We start from the raw sequence: 20,021 nt of genomic DNA, 5'->3' as shown, positions 1-20,021 counted from the left end.
CAATAACTTGCTCAGTCAGCCTTATATTCCATCAGAGTTTCATTTGTTTTAAATTACCTCCAAGCAGCTCTTATTAACTTTTTCCTCTAAAATTACTAGAAGTTGAAATTGACTCATTTCTGCTGAACAGCTGCAGGATTCTTCCCAGCCAGAGTTTTCTCTTATCCCTTTCTAGCTGATTTTCTCTCAGGTTCTCCAAATATCTTCTTTGTTGGCATCCAGGCAGTGTAGTGTAATTACTAGTCAGTGACCAAATTTTGCTCACATAACAGTTTCAGTTCTCCTTCTCTCTCTCATTTCCACTTTCATAATAGGAGAGCTGAATTCATCTTGTTGATCAGTACATAGCCATCTTATAAATCCACAAAAGAAAGATCAATATGAAGGGCAATAGCTGCAATACTGAGGCCAAAAAAGTGCTAATCGCCAGCTGATCTGTTAGGACCAAGTTAGGTCATCAGGGGTATTATTATTCAAAAATCTGCATGGCTCAAAAAATATATATATAACAATCTTAAGAATGAACTACAGTATCAAATAAACACTGCGGAATTAGAACTTCAGGAAAAATATTATAAAGAACTTGAGAAAAAAAATAATTGATTGGCAAAAACAATTACACAAACACTATTTAGAAAATATCTCCTCCTTAGAATTAAGGTCAATATATCAATACTCAGAATGGGCTCAAAACACCATCAAAATTCCTAGCTAGACTAATTGACATAAAAAGTGGACCTCCTAGGATCAAAGGAATAAAATATGAAGGACAGGTGAAATATAAAGACCAAGATATAGTGGATGCTTTTGAAGATATTTATAAGAAATTATACAATATACCCTTATCACCATCTGCAGACAGATATGAGGATTTTATACACAATATACACTTTCCAAAAATGACAGAAGATCAAAAGGTAACTCTTATCACCATTACAATTAGGAGATAAAAGCTGCAATAAAACTATAAACTAGGTAAATCCCCTGGGCCTGATGGATACACACCTGATTTTTATAAGCTATTCATGGAACCTCTTTCCAAAGTTTTATTAAAAGTTTTCAACTATATAATAAAATATGGTATAACAGACAAATACTTAACTCCAAGACTCTGCTGATTCCTAAACTGCATTCTGACCCAACAGATCCAGCAAATTATAGACCAATAGCCCTCAAACACTGATTTTAAGATATTAGCCCATGTTATAGCAAATAGACTTAAGAAAATACTCCCCTCTATTATTTCCCAACAAATGGGCTTTATGACAAACAAGTGACAACACCCTCCTCTTAGATACCACTGTAAGACTACTTAATAGTGATAAATGCCCCAGATATGCCCTTACAGTAGATGCCACCAAAGCTTTTGATAGAGTAGAGTAAACTTACACTTTCTCTTTAATATACTGCCTTTATATGGTTTTCCTCAAGAATTCATTAAAATGATCCAGGTTCTGTATCAGAAAGCTTCTACCACTATACGGGTAAACAAACTTATAACTAACCCTATACTCTTATCCAATGGTACAAGGCAAGGATGTCCTCTTTCGCCGTACCTATTTAATCTTTATCTAGAACCCCTCCTTCCATTTATTTCACAAAAAAACTTTCATCATATTCCCAGAATCTACAATACAAATCTTATATACTCGGCCTTTGCCGATGACTTAAATATATTACTTCCAACTCCCCACTACCGACCTCCCAAAAATACTTAAAGCTATTGACGAGTTCTCGCTAGTTTCAAACTATAACTTAAATTTAAACAAGTCACACATATTTCCCCTCAACCCTACAAGTCATAAAGAATTGTACTTTCCCATGAGTGAGATCAAAATAAACTATCAGATAAAATATCTAGGAATATTATTTACTTCGGACATCAAATATATTATAAACAATAACCTACTAAGTACATGGACTAGTATTCAAAACGATACTGATAGATGGAAGAACATCAATATATCTCTACTGTCAAAAGCTAGTGTTGTCAAGATGACTTTTTTTTTTACCAAGCATACTCTTTCAATTAAATGCTTTTTCAAATATTCCCCAAAACTTTTTCCTTGTCATGGAAAAAGCTATATCAAGATTCTTATGGTATCCCAAATCTACCAGAATTAAATATGGAAAACTTGTACTCGCCAAAGATAAGGGGGGATTGGGGTTGCCTGATTTTAAGTTTTACTACAGTATAAATTACTGTCTACAGACCAATACAAATAAACTAGGACTCGTATATAAATAATTGGTCACCCCAGTGGACAAAAATCTGGTATGAACAGTTGAAATCCCTTGGCTATAATATCAAATCCCTACCATTCTTGAATTTAAACCAGACTAGCATATACAGGAAAAATCTACACCCACTAATTAAAAACATGATTCTTACAACACAGCAACTATTTAAATCATTGCAATTAGCTGACGCTTTTGCCCTTATACAACCGTTACACCTAAATCCTAATCTACTAATAAATTATAAACCCGTAAATCTAACAAACCACCCCTTGATAAAAAAGGACTACACAACATGGGATACATACCAATGGAAAGATTAACACGGGGCAAATGAGACTTGAACTCAAACTTCCTAAGAAATATAGTATTATCCTTAACCAACTTCACCATCTTATAAATGCTAAATTCTCACAAATAAACACTGACTTATTTTAGTTAAATTAATACTTTAAAATCTTGCGATTAAAGGAAAAACAATTTCTAGGACTTATAAAATTGTAATGAGCACAAAACATCAAAATTCTTTACTTTCAAACTATTGGCAAACGAAAAATCAATCACTGACTGAAGAAAATAGGAATCTAGCCATTGAAAATACAATCAAATTCATTCCTTTTAAAGAAGCTGTTATATACACAAATTATGGTAAATAAACAATTATACCTTATCTAAATGAAATAAATTCAATCCTAACTGTTAGCCTATATGTCCCCATTGTAAATTTTAGCAATCTTGCTATCAAACATATCTCATCTCACAAATTAGTTTATTCAAAAACAAACGCTATTACCAAAAATATTGGGGTTACTTACCAGATATAATTCTTGACAAATAAAATTTGACCACAAATTGACATGGAAAGCTAACCTTTTAATAAGAAATGAAATGTAGTATAACCAGTTTTCTTGCATCTTCCCCCTTCTCTTAGTATATGTGTATCTAGATATTTTCCATAACCATACAATAAATCGTTGAATTTCTATCTTTACTTTTTATATAGACTATCTCCATTCCACTATCCCTTATGAGATCAAATGAACATAAGAATTCTCATACTCTACTTGACTATGTAGTGACTTCTAGTGTGTATATAATTTTCTCGGAATGAGATTGTGGTCTGTTTGCTTTAGATCTGTATTTGTATTGTTTATTTGTGTTTTTGAGTTATTGTATTATTATTTGGAAAAAAAGAAAATTGAAAGAGAGATTTTGGAAAAAAATAAATAAATAATTCATGCTGGGCACTATTAGCACAGACAGTATGGCCACCACCTACTGACAGTTACAAAAGTCATATTGCCAAGTTTACTTCTTATTCCACCAGAAGTACTTGCCCTCAAACAAAATAGCCAGGCAGACATTGACCACAGGGATAGGCAAAGCTGCCAGCAGTGGTGGGGTATGTTCTTTAAACAGGTTAGAGTTATCGTTTAATATTAGGGTACCCAGTACCCATACACGATCATGCGGTTAGTCAGTTTTCCAGCCCATTGTGTATAGTCTACATAAAGGACAATGCATGTGGCAAAACCCAAGCTTATGTCTTGCCTCTTCATTTTACTGACTGATGAATAAATGTCATGCATGGTCAGAAGTGACATTCGAACTGCAGCCTCTACAGTTCACTACAGCAAAAAGTAGTATTTTTCAAATCCCTCTCACTGGAGGGCAACTTGCCAAAAAACTGGAAAACCAGAAATGCATTTACTCTTCACATCAGTGTCATATGCACTTCAAAGATATAGAAGCCGTGAACGATTTGACGACAGGTTTATGCCATTTATTCCTCAACGGGGCATAAAGTCCCACTGAAACTCCTGATGCTTATATTAGTGAAGTACAACAAAGACTGAATTTGGCAACAGTTACATGACTCATTAGTACAAGGCAGAATGTGGGTTGTACCAGGGACAAAACAGGCAAGGGTCACACTTAACAGAAGACCATTCAAAAGTTAAATAAATTAGGCTACAGTGTGAGCACAGCAATTGAAATTGTATCTTCATAATTAGAGAAACTGTACAAGAGACAAAAAAAGGACGTGAAGCAAGACTGACAATGAGTCCAGTCTAATGGCACTAAGTATAGACTCAACATGGCATAAAGATACAACAAGATAAAAAGCCAGCAACATGGCATAAAGATACAACAAGATAAAAAGCCAGCAACATGGCATAAAGATACAACAAGATAAAAAGCCAGCAACATGGCATAAAGATACAACAAGATAAAAAGCCAGCAACCTGACAAAAGTTCAAAATTTAGGAAAGAGTAGAATGTAATGTTTGCTTGAAATTCTGAAGCACTGAATCTCCAAGTCAATCGGAAATAGTTTACAGATTTGAAAAATACAATGTGCAATTTCAGATATCTGTAATCCAATCCCCGGATGTAGTGACTGGTTCTGACTTGTCACAGGCTTTGAAAAGTGAAAAGAATTCACAGTACAAAAACACACAACTTTATCAAGAAGATAAAAAGAATTTGGAGTAGGATGAATTATTTACTGGTTTGGGCCGTTAGACCTCCAATACCGTGTACTGTCAGCTGTGAAGTGTTTGTCACTTTATAACTTCACAGACCTGAACAAAATATATTTGTAGGTCAAATACATTCTTAATATAAACTAAACAAAATGTATGTGTATGTGCCATTAAGGGAATTATTGGAAAACAGATGTTGCATAGTATGGCAATAAAGAACAGAAATGGGCTAAGAATTGCTTAAAATAGTTAGAAATGCAAAATACCATACTGAGAAATGTTGTTTTTGTGTGAAAAATTCAGTCGTGACTACTAATGAGACTGGAAGTGCTGCAGTGATTCTAGAAGATAAAGCAAATGAATACAAGTCAAGAGCCTTTACTGATATGCAGAAAGATGAAAGAATGTTCACCATACTATGACGATACAAAATGTTCTAGTAAATGCTAATGACTATAAGCCATCACATGCCATATTTAAGAAGCCACTGCAGAATTAACAGAAATTTGAAAGAGCATTAAAACCGAGAAACTGAGACGCATACAGTGGATAAAAAATTTAATTTGTCTTGCTTTTCAAGCAGTTAGTGTTTAATTGGGTTAACAATCACATACCCAAGACATAAAAAGAAAAAGGGAAACAAATACGATTAGGAGAGAGAGAGAGCAGAGAGCAGAGAGCGAGAGCGAGAGAGACCCATAATGTAGAAGCTAAAACGAAACCGCTAAGAAAGGATGACCAGAAGAAAAATCTGCAATAAGGAAATAATTCAGCCTTGCTTTTCATTTAAGAGGCTAGATGTCAAAAAGGATTACTCATCAAATCAGATCATGTATTTGGCACTCAGTTTAATGAGAGATTTGCAAAACTATACAACTCTCATTATAGAGTGTAAAAAAATGCTCAGGATCTAATTTTGGCAAAGAACGCCTGCACAAACACAGCAAGAAACTCAGAAATCTGCTGTGCATAATGCCTAGCATAACAATTCAGGAGAAGCTAATTTATTTTGTCCACCAACGTGGAGACAATGACACCCCTCCTCTGGGCCAGTAGTCAAGGAGCATGAACCCTCACCACTGACACCGGTGAGGGATGATCACTTGAAGATAGATGCACACAGTACTTCCAGATGCAATTCTCTGCATCAAGTACAATTTCCCTTAAGATCATACACAGGGGACACGCACAGTCTGGGGTCTGGATTTCTCTCCCTCTCTAGGTCTCTAATAAGACTCCCCACTGGCACAGCTGTAGAGCTGACTCCTCAACTGAGTGCCCAAGTTCTCCACCACCACCCTCTCTGTGAAACCAGTGCTTTGTGTCTCTGTTTCATGCAGCTGACACACACACACACCTGGGAAAGGCAGTCACAGACCTACTAGCTATGGCCCATTCTGTCCAGACTATAGGGTAATTACTGCCATCAGACACTCCAAAGCCAGCTATTCTAAGGCTCTTACAAGGGTATCCAATTATACAGAGTGAAAAAAGCAGTTACATAACGTTCTGTGTTGTAGATCTTTGTTCATTCATTGCTATTAGGACTTCGGACTTCAGTTCAGTCCTCGGAACCGATACGGCCGTTTCCAAGCTCGCGCCAGCCAAAAACTCAGTTAAGACCTAACCATAAATGCCCCTCTCCTAGTTACTCCAGATAGAGTTTGCCCACCCCTATATAATAGGAAAAAATAGTAGAAGGCTCTGTTTGAGCAAATAACCTAACCAGGAGTTCCCCCTCCCTGGACTCCTGATGGACTTTAGGAAGGAGGGCAGGAAGTAATGAATGAACAAAGATCTACAACACAGATGGAACGTTATGGTAGGACATAAACTTCTTTATCTGATGTTATAAATCTTTGTTCATTAATTACTATTAGGACAGAGTCCCCAGCTACTTCAGTCCTGGGTGGCCCTAAGGAAGGATACTCCTTAGTACCATAGAACCAAAAGGTGCTCATCCCCTGGAGGTCAAATCCAATTTGTAATGAAAGATAAAAGTTATGAGGTCTTGCCCAAGTGGCTGATGCGCAGATATCATCCATACAGGCTCTGGAATGAAATGCTACAGAAGTAGCCATAGATCTGGTAGAATGAGCCTTTATTGTGGAAGGCAAGGATAGCATATTCTGTTAGTAGATAAAGGTAATGACATTTCTAAGCCAGGAGGATAAAGTCACTTTGGAAACAGGTTTACTCAATCTGGCTCCTTCAAAGGCCACAAACAACTGATCTGTTTTCCTGAAAGATTCAGTTCTGTCCAAATAACAATGAAGCTGCCGATGCACATCAAGGGTGTGCAAAAGGTACTCCCCTCTTATTAGAATGCTGAGGGAAGAAAACCAGCAGGTCAACAGATTGGTTAATGGAAAATCCATAAATGACCTTGGGCAAGAAAGAAGGGTCAGTACGAAGGGACACCCTATTAGTGTGGAAGATCAAGTAAGGTCTCGACACACAAGGCCTGCAGCTTAAATACTCTTCTCGCTGAATGAGGCAAGTGTTGCTAGAAGTAAGGTTTTCCATGACAAAAATATTAAATCACATGAAAAAAAGGGCTCGAACGGAGGACCTGTGAGAGACTGAAGTATAAAGTCAAGTCCCAGGGTTCTAAGGGAGGCTTGATTGGAGGTTTAACGTGTAATACTCCTTCCAAAAATGTCTTGCATAGGCGGTGTGACATAATCGAAGAATTAAGTCCATTATGAAAGTTAGCGATAGCTGCTAAATGTACAGTGACAGTCGATGTTGAGGCTCCTGCACGTAAGAGTAGTCAGGTATTGTAAGATCTTTTGAATAGGCATAGAGAAAGGGTCTAAATTCTGATATTTGGCTCAGATACAGTACCTGTCCATTTACTAGAATAAACTTTCTTGGTGGAAGGTTTGTGTGAAGCTAGAAGAAAGAATTTCAAACAGGAGATGGGATGTCAGGCAGTCTGGCAATCACTGGAAGTGGAGGAACCAAGCTGTGAGCTTGAGACTGTGGAGGTTTGGATGAAATCAGTCCCCGAGGATGAGATATGTCTTGGGAATGATCCAGGATCCATGGGTTGTGAATCAGATGAGGCCATAGAAACGGGAACCAGACTTGATAGGGCCAGTAGGGGGGGCAATGAGGATCACTTTGCTTCTCAATCTCTGAGCTTTCTGGAGAAATTTTGGAATGAGGGGAAATGGGGGAAAAGGCATACAGAAGGCCCACGGGCCAGAGCGTCCCTCGGTGGTTCCTTCCGAGGGGGGAATCAGGGCAAAGTAGCTTCTGCATTTATAGTTTAAGGGGGAAGCAAAAGATGACAGCAAGGCTTGCCCCAGCATTGGAAGATCCGATCCACTGTTACAGGGTTGAGGGACCACTCGTGAGGCATCAGATGTTCCTGCTCAGATTGTCTGCGATAAGGTTGGAACTCCCGGGAATGTATGTTGCTATAAGAAAGCGGTTGGAAGCTAATCGCCCAGTGCCAAATCTTCATGGCTTCCCAACACAGGGGGAATGATCTGGTTCCGCCTTGCTTGTTGATATACCAGACGATGGACATGTTGTCTGAATTGCAACGGTCCCAGAGGGTAGGGATGCATGGAACGCTTGCAACACTAAGAGAACTGCCCTCAGTTCCAGGACAGTTATGTTCAAATTGGCCTCCATGAGGGAACAGGTGCCTTGGTCCGTCTTTCCCTGGAAATGCCCCCACCCTAAACAGGGAAGTGTCCGTGGTCACCGTGGCTGTGGAAGGCAGAATGGTCAACACCAAAGATTCGTTTGTGGCTTCATCCACCACAGCATTTAACGGTTTGTAAGATGCATCATGTGGAAAGAGTAGGCGAGTTAGAAACTACCACTGTGCAGAAAGGAGCCACTGCATGATTCTCATATGCAGTCTCACCAGTGGTACTAACATAATGGCAGCCGCCATGGAGCCTAAGAGTTGCAGTACCATACGTGCCGGTACATAGGTCTAAGGAAGAAGGTCTTGGATTTCGTGTCTTATTTTTGAAAGCCTGTGAGGGGGGAAGAGAAGCTTGACAGGATGTTGTATCGAAGACTGCTCCAATAAATTCCAGTGTCTTCATTGGGGACATTTAAGATTTGTCCTTGTTGACTGTAATCCCCAAGCGGAGAGTGAGACCTTGAGTGCGAGAGAGGCTGCGAACTAGGAGATTCCTGGTCGGAGTGGTAAGGAGCCAATCATCTAGATACGGAAACACCTGGAATCCTTGTAGTCGAAGATGAGCTACCACAACTGCCATACATTTGGTGAACACTCGGGGGGGCTGTCGAGAGACCGAACGGCAGTGCCCTGAACTGGTAGCGACTGGCTCCCAGCCGGAAGTGGAGAAACCTCCGGAAGCAGTGATCCATCTTTAATGTGGTAGTATGTGTCCTGGAGGGTAGTATGTGCCCTGGAGGTCTATAGAGCACATCCAGCTGTCCCTCCCTAGGAAGGGAAGAATGGACTGTACTCTGACCATCCGGAATTTTTTGAGGTTTGATAAATGTGTTCAATAGGCCGAGATCCAGGATTGGTCTCCAGTCCCCGGTCTATTTTGGCACTAAAAGAACCTCGAGTAAAACCCGGATCCTGTCTGGTCTGGTGGGACTGGTTGGATGACTCTTTCTTAGCAGCTTTTCTATTTCTAAGGCTGCTAATTCCCTCTGATTGGGTGGTACATCGGGGATTCGTTTGACGGGTCTGGGAATTAATCAAATGGTATTTGGTAGCCTCTGGATATTATTCTCTGCACCAAAACATCGTATTAATAAGATGACAAGCTGGTAGGTGCAGAAAAACAGCCCCCGACTGCTTCCAGAGGAAAGCAATTGGGGCGCTGGTAGGGTCTGCCGGAGAAAGAATCACTAGAACTCTGGTTATGCAGACCCTCTGTACCTCAAAAGCGGCGTCTTCCATATAAGTTGCCTCCTCTGCCCCAGGGGGATTGTTCACCAAGATTGTCACAAAAAGATCCTTGGAATTTCTTGAACCACATTTTTCCTCCCTTCCGATTCCTGGAGTAGGACCTCTGGGGGTTGGAAAAGCATTTGCCCACAGCAGACAAGGTCTTTCTGTCTTTCACACTATGTGCAAGTGTCTCTCGTACTTTGGGTCCAAAAAATGCATATTCATCGACAAGTGCATTGATGAAGGAAGATTTAAAGGGGTCTGCGAAGTCATACAACCGCATCGAAGCATTATGTCTCATGACAATGCCAGATGCGGCAGCTCGAGCTATCCCCTTAGTGGTGTATCAAACACATCAAGGAGTTAGAGATGGATTCAAGGGTAGCTAGCTGTGAGGCGACAGTATCACACACCTCATCAGGCAGTACCTCCACCAAAGAGGAGGACATTTCAGAAATTAGGTCTCTTTGGAGGTGAGTAAAGTGTGCCAGATAGTTCAGCGACCGAATGGCGAAGGTCACTGAAGCATAGGTCTGCTTCCCTAGTCTGTCCATGGTCCGGGACTCCCTGTTTGGAGGACGGACACTGGAACTATCTTCTGCCAGTTCCTTCTTGGTGGCCATTGCCATGACCATAGAATCAACTGTCAACTGCTTGGAACAGTGAGGCTGGTCTACAGATGTAGATAAAAGTTTGTCTGGCCTCCGGGGGACAGGTTCTGCGTTGTCCGGGGCCTTCCGGGCACACTGCACAATGAGCTTAATACAGTCATCTGCAGATGGGGTTACCCAGGAAGTAGATGGCCAGGCATAGAAGGCCTGCAAGAACACAGATTCCTCAGAAGAATGGTTAGAGGACTTCCAGTCTCCCCACTGCTTGAGGATTTTGAGAATGTCTCCGTGGGGACCTTTCCCCCTCATCATAATCAATCAGTATCAGATAGATTCCTCCGGGGAATCTAGGTGCTTCCTCTTGCACCATTTCAGGTGCTTCCTCTTGCACCATTTCTTCCAGAGTGGCTCACCAGTGAGATCTGAGGAGGACTCTGAAGAAGGGGTCCCCTTCAAAGGGGGTTCTTGTGGCTCCTGTGCCCGGGGTCCTGAAATGGAGGGAAGAGGTGTATGCTTGGGGGGGGGTTCTGATACTGACGTCATTGGTGCTGACTGTGAGCCTTCGGAGTGAAGAACCCTCTCAATCACCTGGACAGCAGGCCCGCCCGAGGAGGGATGGGAACCAGGAAAGACAACCTTGGAACCTTGGAACCGGGGTCACACCCAGCCCTGTGGAGGCCACCTCCAGGGGATGAGCTCCAAGAGGACTAGAAGCTGTTGGAGCCGTGGACATAGACAGCGCCAGTGAGAAAACAGGCGCTGGGCTAGGTACCAAGGTACGGACAGTCCAAGCACTGCTCCGAGAGAGCACTGGCTCCACCGGAGCAGATGCAGCAAGGGTGATCGGTGCCAACAGGGGAAAAAAAACATTGTCGAAGTCGAGACAGTATGCACAGGAGTGGACATCGGTACAGAGATCTCCAGGATCTAGGTAGAGGATAAACAGGGGAAGATGTAATAAAAGATTCCTATCCAAGAGGGGTGAAGTTCTAGCTGGAATGGGCAATCCCCTAGCTGCCAGAAGCTGGTCTACAACCCGCTCTAGATCTAATTCAGAAAAACTCCTAGTGGATCTAAATGAAGCTGCTGAAGGAGAATCAGGTCTTTCTAGAAAGGGGCTAAACCTATGCCTAAAAAAAGGGTCGTAAGTTGGAGAATATCTTGTCCTTCGCAGATATTTGAGGTTTTGGAGCCAATGGAGCTGGAGAAACTGTCAGCACCGTGGCCGGGGATGGTGCCGAAGCAGGTACAGTCATCAGAGCCAATGTCTGATAAAAGGATGGCACTGAAGTCAGTGGGGCAGAGGTTGGAACCGAAATAAGGGTGAATATCATGGATGGCACCAAGGGAGAAGATACAGAGCCTGCTGCCGAAGAGGTCTACGCCAAGGGTGCTGGCGAAGCACGGAGCCGACTGACAGATGCAGGAACAGAGTGACTCCATTTTTCCTTATGTTTTTTGGTCTTTGGAGAGGGCGAGACCTCAGACCCAGATAGAGCCTTGAAAAAGGTGTCTTGATTAAACATTTTAAAATAAGCTTATTTTTACATTCTGCTAGTGTAAGATTACTAAAACTAGGACAAATGTTACAGTCAGCTTTAATATGATCCCCGCCCAAACAGTAGACACAATGAGCATGTGTATCCGAGGTTAGGCATCTTATGCCCACACTTGTCACACTGTTTAAACCCCAACTTAGCTTTGTCTGACATAGTAAGGCAACAAGGCTATCCTATAGAAAAAAACAAAATAAGGGAGAAAAAAGGTGAGAGAATACCAATGAAGGAATTTAAAAAATACCACAAGTGGTAAGGAAGGGCCTGTCAAAGGCAGGAGAGAGGGACAGTACCAATAATGGTAGAAATTAAAATTACCAAGGTAAAGTGTAGGGAATAGAATTAGGTTATAGGCAAGTGAGAAAAGGCTAAATTGACTAAAAAATAAACAATTTTGAAGAGAAACTATTTTAAAAATGACAATTTTCTACTTAGCTTTGAGAGAGATGGCTAGCATGTCTGACTAGAAATGCGGCAAATGAGATCTGGAGTAACTAGGAGACAGGCATTATGGGTAGGTCTCAGCTGAGTTTTTGGCTGGCGTGAGCTTGGAAATGGCCATATCGATTCCGAGGATGGAACCGAAGTCCTAATAGTAATTAATGAACAAAGTTTTACATCAAATATAATATTAATACAAATTGACCAATGCAGTAAGGCTTTCAGGAGTGGCCACAGTGTCAAATAAATATAAGTACTCTCAAAGGTTAAATATATTCTCTAAAAGGACCAGTCATAATGAGAAGTTTAAATATATTTAATAATAAAATAACATGAAAATACTAAATATCTATTTACAACACCAGAGTTTCAATCACAGGAATTATTAAAAATAACACAGATTAATAGATTCACACAAACAAAGTACTTAACTAATCTCACTATATTTCCTTCTTTCAGTTTTTTCCATTAGGGGACAGAATGATATCACACACATTTGGTCATCTGACTTCTGGTTCCCATGCTACCCCCATTACTAGAAACTGAACCAGAATCTCACACGTGTTACCATACACACAGAGCTTTGCTAAGATGTGTTACAGTATCTTAAAGCCATAAACCATTTCAACACTTCCACCCTTATAGGACAGCAATACGTTCACTCCTACAGACAATAGAACAAAAATTCTCCTTGTTTTCACAGACATTTTGTCTCAAGCAATCAAAACTGTAAGGTACAATTTTTATGGGCTACCAGGTAATTTAATTTCAAACTATTTTTCAAAGTAAGCCAGACTGAGATTAACCTTTTCTCTTCCAGTATTCCCTGCTACAAGATTTTAAATTTCAATAGTTATAATACACAGTCTGACATGCAAGTGTATTTTGTTTTCTGTCCAGCAGGATACACGGTTTAATTTTTGACAAGCAGCTTTACAAATACAGGTTTCAACACAAGTATCTGTACAAATCAGTTTGATATACAAATGACTCGATTCTTACAAAATTCAAGCTAGCTATGCTGGCATACGTTACACATCCACTGCCCTACTTCTCCTGGCATAGCTGGCAATACCCCACGTCATCACAGAGATCACAGAAGGAAGCTGAACAAATTTATTTCACTGCAAATTCCCTGGTATTTGTGAAATTGCCAAATTCAAGTAGAAAGTGGATGAATACAGCAAAACAAGGAAATCCAGGCATAGGAACACATTAGATAGTCTGCAATATGACAGCATGGCATTTGCAACTTCAATATGTAATATCCAATCTACATTATCTTTGGATAAATAGTCAAGATGTGAGAACTATGTGGCATTACAGAAAAATCACACAGCACTAACTGACCGTTTTGAAGATTCTTCTGGAGTTATTTGTAAATATTAAGTACTTCACTATAAATAGTTGCTGAATCACCCAAGTTACTCAAAGAGCTGAAAGATTCCTATATCTAAAATCACTTTTGGGGGATAAAGAACCAATAACAGGCACAACACAGAAGTGACACGAATTACACTTCTATTCACCAATGCAAAGAAAGATGACTTATGAATTCAACAGAAACATCCCAAAATCCTTTATCATTGATGCTAAACATATAAAATTGCTTAAAAAAGTACATCCAGAAGGTGAAGACACAAACATTCTGCAAGGTAATGGAACAAGAATGTGCTGAGAGATACAAGATATCTCAAGATTAACTTACTGAAAATGTAACAAGACCAAAACATCTCTATAAACTATCCAGAGAATACACATGAAACTCCATCTATATCTCTGAGTTAACCAAAAATGACAGAAAAGGGGTTTAACCATTATTATTCAAAATATGGGGATTGTTGAAAAAGCCAGCAGACAGTTCTCAAAAAGAGAGAAATGAAGACTAAATAATTACTTCAGCACTTAAAATCTGCTCCTGCATGTGAAGTTGTATTAAACAAAAACATCTAATTTGTCATACAAAACAGTGGCTGTAAACCTTTGAAGCATATAAAATATAATATGTAAAATAAAACCTGCAGAGCAATAGCACTGTTAGAAAATGAAAGGTAAATTGCTTTAAGTGTACACACATCTGTAGTGATTCCTGAAACGCTACTTCAGGTCAAGGACAAATCATTTAATTTGGACCCCCTCAATCCAGAGGGGAAAGTCTCTAAAACAGAAAAAGGTACCACTCCCTTCTAAACAGGAAGAAATGCTTTGCACTCTTTACTGTTGGAAGAAATTGTTAGTTACTCTCAGCTGCTGCCTTGCTTTTGCCCTGTGGAGAAGTCTGCAGTCCTGGACAGAGCACCAGGTGGAACACATGGCCTGTGAAGATTTGGACCTACTATTTGGACTTCTGACAGAAATTCAATACATCAAGTAACTGGTACTGAATTCCAGATGAGGGGCTAGTAGAGTTGTACTGTGCATCTGTTTATTTAAACAGATCTGTGTTTTCTTTGAGCAAGTTCTAAAGCTGTATGTATATTTGATTTTATTGGGTGCATAGTTTAATTTCAGATAATGAGCTTTATTGTTCTTTCAGTGTTAAAGGCTGGTGGCGATTGGTTTACTCATTAATTTAATGTTATGAGTACTAAATGTGCAATAATGTTTTGTCTCATACTTTTTGAAAAGCAACTTCTCAAGCTACTGCTAGCATACCAACAATGCCCGTCGGCATTACCACAAAGACAAGGAAGGAGTGCTGATACTGGACGGTTAACCCTTCCTGCAAAACACTGTGTATTTTTGTGCTAAATAATCTTGGTAAAGTTAAACTGGCATCAAGTTCTGGCCAAGGTGGGCAAAATCATGAAAGGCCAATTGCTATAAATCTAATATGCAGTTGTACAATTTAAGGCAGGCAATGGCTAACAGAGGTGGTCATCAGCTTTTACTGTACACTCACCCTTCACATGGTAACTAGCAGCAATGTTATAAAGATTGTGAAACCATAGCCCTTGTTTTCACATATGAAACTGCTGCCAAAAGGTGGGTTTACATACCCATTCAAAGTGACACCGAAATGCCACTGAAAATATAAGATTAATAAACGATGAAATGAAAACTCTAGCCTTTGCCTTCTGTATTTTCAGTGGCATTTCAAGCTCTCTCTATACATTACATACACACACATTTCAATATCCACACACACATCTCTCTCCTGGTTACACAAAAACTGAAAATGGTAGTATAACCTGCTCAGCGGTTTGTAATAAGAGCCGCTCATGATAAAGTAAAAATAAAAGGAGGAAAATAATCTTAAAATACATCTATATCTTTTTCTTGGGGGCGTTAATGATGAAAACACCTACTCCAGTCCCAAACCGCACTCTATTATCCCCAAAATTATGGTAGTCACTTCGTTCTGATTTAACTAATCACACAGAGTATTCTCTGTTCAAGCCATAGTTCAAACAATAGTTTAAAATGCAACTGTCCTTCTAAAGGACATGTCATATAGACATACATTTCCACTGTAAAGTACTTGTTCCACCATATTAACACGCTCATCCTAAATGGTGATCCAGTTTACCACACTATTACTGCTCTAAGCACACTACACATAATCAAATCCCTTCTGTCATCTTACAAGTTTTCATTAGCTTTCCTAACCTAACAGCTACTACACATCTCCAGCACTTCTACTTTTCCTACTTTAACTTTAGTCTCCTTTTTAGATTACAATTACGTAACTGTACACCCATTTGGTTTGCTATCTTTGTATATATATTGTCAGACTGTATACTATGGAGTGTTTTGTTACATTTTGATAGAACCCGGGCTGAGTATGTAATTGGCTATTGCTGGATCAGTGTTCTATCCCAATAAAATTTAAATCCATACATGTGCCAGGTGTGCAGCATAACACCTGGAATACAATCCTATTAACAAGCCAGAACAGGTTCGATTTACCCCCTTTATAAAATGTTCTTATTTCTGGAGATTTGTTCTAATTTTCAGGCTCGAGTTACCTTCTCCCACAAATTCCTGAATCAACTCCCCAATGGCCACATATTTCAAATCTGTTCAGTGAAAAAGGAAACCACAGAACATGACATTAATAATTTAAAGAGAGAGAAGGGACATAATACAGCACTCTTTTTGAAAAACAAGAATAAATTGTGTTTATGCGGTAGATGTTTGCAGTATCATTAATGTCAGATTTTCCAGTGTCTTTACTAACAGGCTTATTTTGCACCACTTTTATAGCACTCTTTTTTACACTTGTGTTACTGAGTTGTATCCCACAATCTTACTGTAAAGTAGAGAGTGTCAATAGTTCATCAGTATTCAGATATACTAAACTATACAGACCTCCGACTGAAATACCCACTTTTCAAAAGCCTGTTATACCTCTCAAGTGTAAAGATTTTCGCAGAATGTCCAGACTTCTGCCTCATATTTTTGATCCATTTTTTTATAAAATTGCAGTTTTCTGGCACATTATTAAAGAATGAAGTCAGAAAATGACAGCCAACCGAGTTTCTGACTTCATACCCTTCACACAATTCATGCTAATACAAAACCTTAGTTTAGCAACACTGTAAGTTTGCAAGAGCAATATTTAAAATGTGTACTTATTTTTGGGCCTTTGTCCCAACTTCTTGCTCTATGAGGTACCCATTGTCAATCTCCGCAGGTTGAGTGGTATATGGTGCATACTACCTTTATAACTCATACTGATAATGCTATTGCAATCCTACATTTTAACACTGCATATAGCTTGAAAAATACAACAGAGGTTCACTGCTGCTAAGATTTGATGTACATACGTCCTAGATAGAAATGCCACCGATTTTCATATCTAAAGGATGAGCAGTATAATAATGCAAATTACCTGTACGATAAGGCTATTAAAATCCTAAATTTTTACATAGTACACAACATGAAAAATTACAATAAAAAAATAACGTCTGACCAGTGGTTCACTGCTGTTGAAAGTAGTAAACGTGTACACGCTGTCAGTAGATATATATGCTACTGGAGTACCGTTACAGTTTTTTTCTAACTTTTCATGTTAGAAAGCATGGCTCCTTATCCGTGGGGAAAAGGCTGCTACAATGCAGAGTAATTAGAAGAAAAGTGCCATTACAGACACGTTTTCTAACTTTTCATGTTAACAGCATTACTGAGAGTGGTGCTTTCTTATTCAAGGAAAGAGTCAAAACAGCTGCTAATACGGTAAATATGTTTACTAAACATCAACTGCTGTGAAACAAAAATAAGGTTACAAGAGGTACAGAGGCCTACTACAATTACTTGACACGAAAATTCACAAATGTTGTGGAAGCTCAATGTAATCTTTCTGCAGCGCGTTATACAGGTCGCATGCAAACGGCCTTTTTAAAATTCGTATATGAAAATAAGATCCTACTGTCGTGAAGACATGCAGTGATAGCAAGATTGTTTAAAATGCACTAAAACACAAACTGTACAAATGTGACATCAGTAATAATCAACAAAAATGATTCGAATAAATATATAGAAAGTTAAAAACCAAACAATAGGTTGTCATTTATTGGAAATTTCAGACTCAGCAATTCATTTACACATTCACAATTCACAGTAAGAATAGTGTAAGACTAATAATAAATAAACAACATTTGGTTATTTGGGAGTGCTAAAACCCAGTTCCAGCGCAATATTAACCATTTCCACACTGTAGTGTAGGCTAGCTGTCCCACGTAGCGTTTGCCATATCATTCGTGTTCAGAAAAAGCTAAACAAGCTCCCCATAATTACAAACTAGGATTAGCAAACTACAGATAAATATCACAGTGGAATATAAGAGTCTGTTCCTAGTACCTCAAAAAACTACAAGAAGCAACAACTACATGACCCACTCCCAAAATTCTGTCTCTTACCTTGACTGTGACTGAAAGGAAATCTGGGGTCTTAGTCTGTATCCACGCCTTAGGTCTCCATGATACAGCCCTACGGATCAAACATTTTCAGAGTAACAGACAACTATCCCTTATGAGCAATCATAATGAGAGATAATGTACAAAATACGTTAATACTACTACATCACGAAAAAAAGGAGAATGCCAGAGTGCAACGCCCACGGGCGGAGTGAGTGAAAAGAATGAAAAAAAAATTGTCCAACAGCACACGTCACCACTGTGGAGTATGTAAATAAGGAAACCAGTGTGGATGTCAAAAAAATGCTAAAAGGCTGTTTTCTGGCATGCGTCTAGCTAGCAGCTACTGCTTTCCATACTCACGCAGTGGGGTGTTCTTAACAGTGTTAGTCCTATAAATTCAAAAAGTCAAGAACGAAATTAAATATGCCCATGATCAGGACCTTTTCTTAAATGTTTACATTTAGTTAGCACATTAATAAACTTAAAAACTTTGTGTCGACGTGTATTTCTATGCACATTTTATTTTTTGACAGAAGGTAATTTAGAGGTAAAGTCGGGAATTCTCCAGAAAAGTAGGGAATCTATTTAAGGAGGTTTGGCAAATGTGACTTGAACATATTTTAGTAGACAATGTATGCTGGTATTTAGTAATACTTTATTTCTACATCATTAATATTTAATGAAATGATAAATTATGTAAACCGGGTCATCTTATTCACTGAACAATTACCTCCTTTCCGGCTGAGCGCAAGCGTGGGTACAGATGTTTATGTTGCTGTATTCTCGCGTTATCTTGTTGGCCAATTGAACGGTTTCGTTCTTTACTATTTATTTACTAGTCTGGGACCACGTTGCAGCTGTCAAAGGGTTTGGAATTGGTAGTCTGTAGTCCTTTATGAAACTATTGTTTTGTTCAAAGCTACTCTTAACACAGTTAACGAAGAATTTTATTGTGCAATTCCGCTTTTTTTTACTTGGTTACAATATCTACAGAAAGTAACAGTATTCTGTTCATCTTTTATAAGTCTGGACAGCTTATTCTTAGCTCTCAAGCTTCTATTTCCAAAATGTAGTGTAACTGCTTCTCATAATTGTGAGACAAATATTCAAAATGTAGACACTTACTAGGAGGTTTAACTACGAAGCATGATTAAACCCCGGTTAATTCATAATGTAAACGTGTTTGATAGATTGAGGTGACTTGATATTATTCAGCATGGATATTTTGTTAAAAAAAATAACAACGAGAATATGACAGAACATCTCGATATGGAGAAATGTGGAACATGTACTTATCTCTGAAGTGTACCTCATTATGAGGAACGTACCTCATTTGGGGTCTTAAAAAGTTCATGTTCCTCAAAGTTCCACATTGAAAGGGTCTGTCACACATTCAGTGCTGGGATTTTTTTGACTGATACCTATGGTAAATAGAAATGAATCATAGTAATTAATTTAAAGAACGTAATACCAGCATATTTTGATCATCCCATGACCTTCCTATTTGAAATTGTTAGTAAGCCGTTAGTAAGCGCACCGCATTTTGCCCATTTGCTCCACGTTATGAAGGCTAGTGCTCCTCATTTTGGGAGGGAATGTTGAGAGCTATGCTTTCAAGAATCAAAATGAGAACAGCTCCTCATTATGAGGTACACTTGAGAGATATGAGTTTTATCGGTATTTTGTTTTGTTTTACTGTCACATAATGACTTTAGCCTTACATTTATTAAGGCGTCGTAAGACAGCAGTGTGTAGAATCCCAGGACACAAACTTTAATGAAAATAAGTGCCTTCATCAAGTACACACTGCTGTCCTTTTTTTTTTTTTTTTTTTTGCTTTACTAGTTTTGGTTGCTGATATTTGTTCCAAGCAAATGGAGGAACAAATGCGAGACTGCACAGACAGTAAGGCAGGGGAAGAAAGATCTGAG

General features: G+C 39.0%; 1 protein-coding gene across 1 annotated transcript in view; it reads right to left on the bottom strand.

Moving 5' to 3' along the window:
• CTIF (cap binding complex dependent translation initiation factor) overlaps positions 1–18,343 on the bottom strand; it is a 2,147,727-nt gene extending 2,129,384 nt beyond the window's left edge. The window contains exon 1 of the mRNA XM_044081751.1: positions 18,091–18,343. The gene's annotated coding sequence lies outside the window, so the exon portion shown is untranslated. The remainder of the gene's footprint in view (positions 1–18,090) is intronic.
• Positions 18,344–20,021: the final 1,678 nt, after the last annotated feature.

This window comes from Protopterus annectens, chromosome 1.part1 (assembly GCF_019279795.1).
Source record: "Protopterus annectens isolate FY-2018-M chromosome 1.part1, PAN1.0, whole genome shotgun sequence".
Taxonomy (NCBI): Eukaryota; Metazoa; Chordata; order Ceratodontiformes; family Protopteridae; genus Protopterus; species Protopterus annectens.
This window is presented reverse-complemented; position numbering and strand designations above follow the sequence as displayed.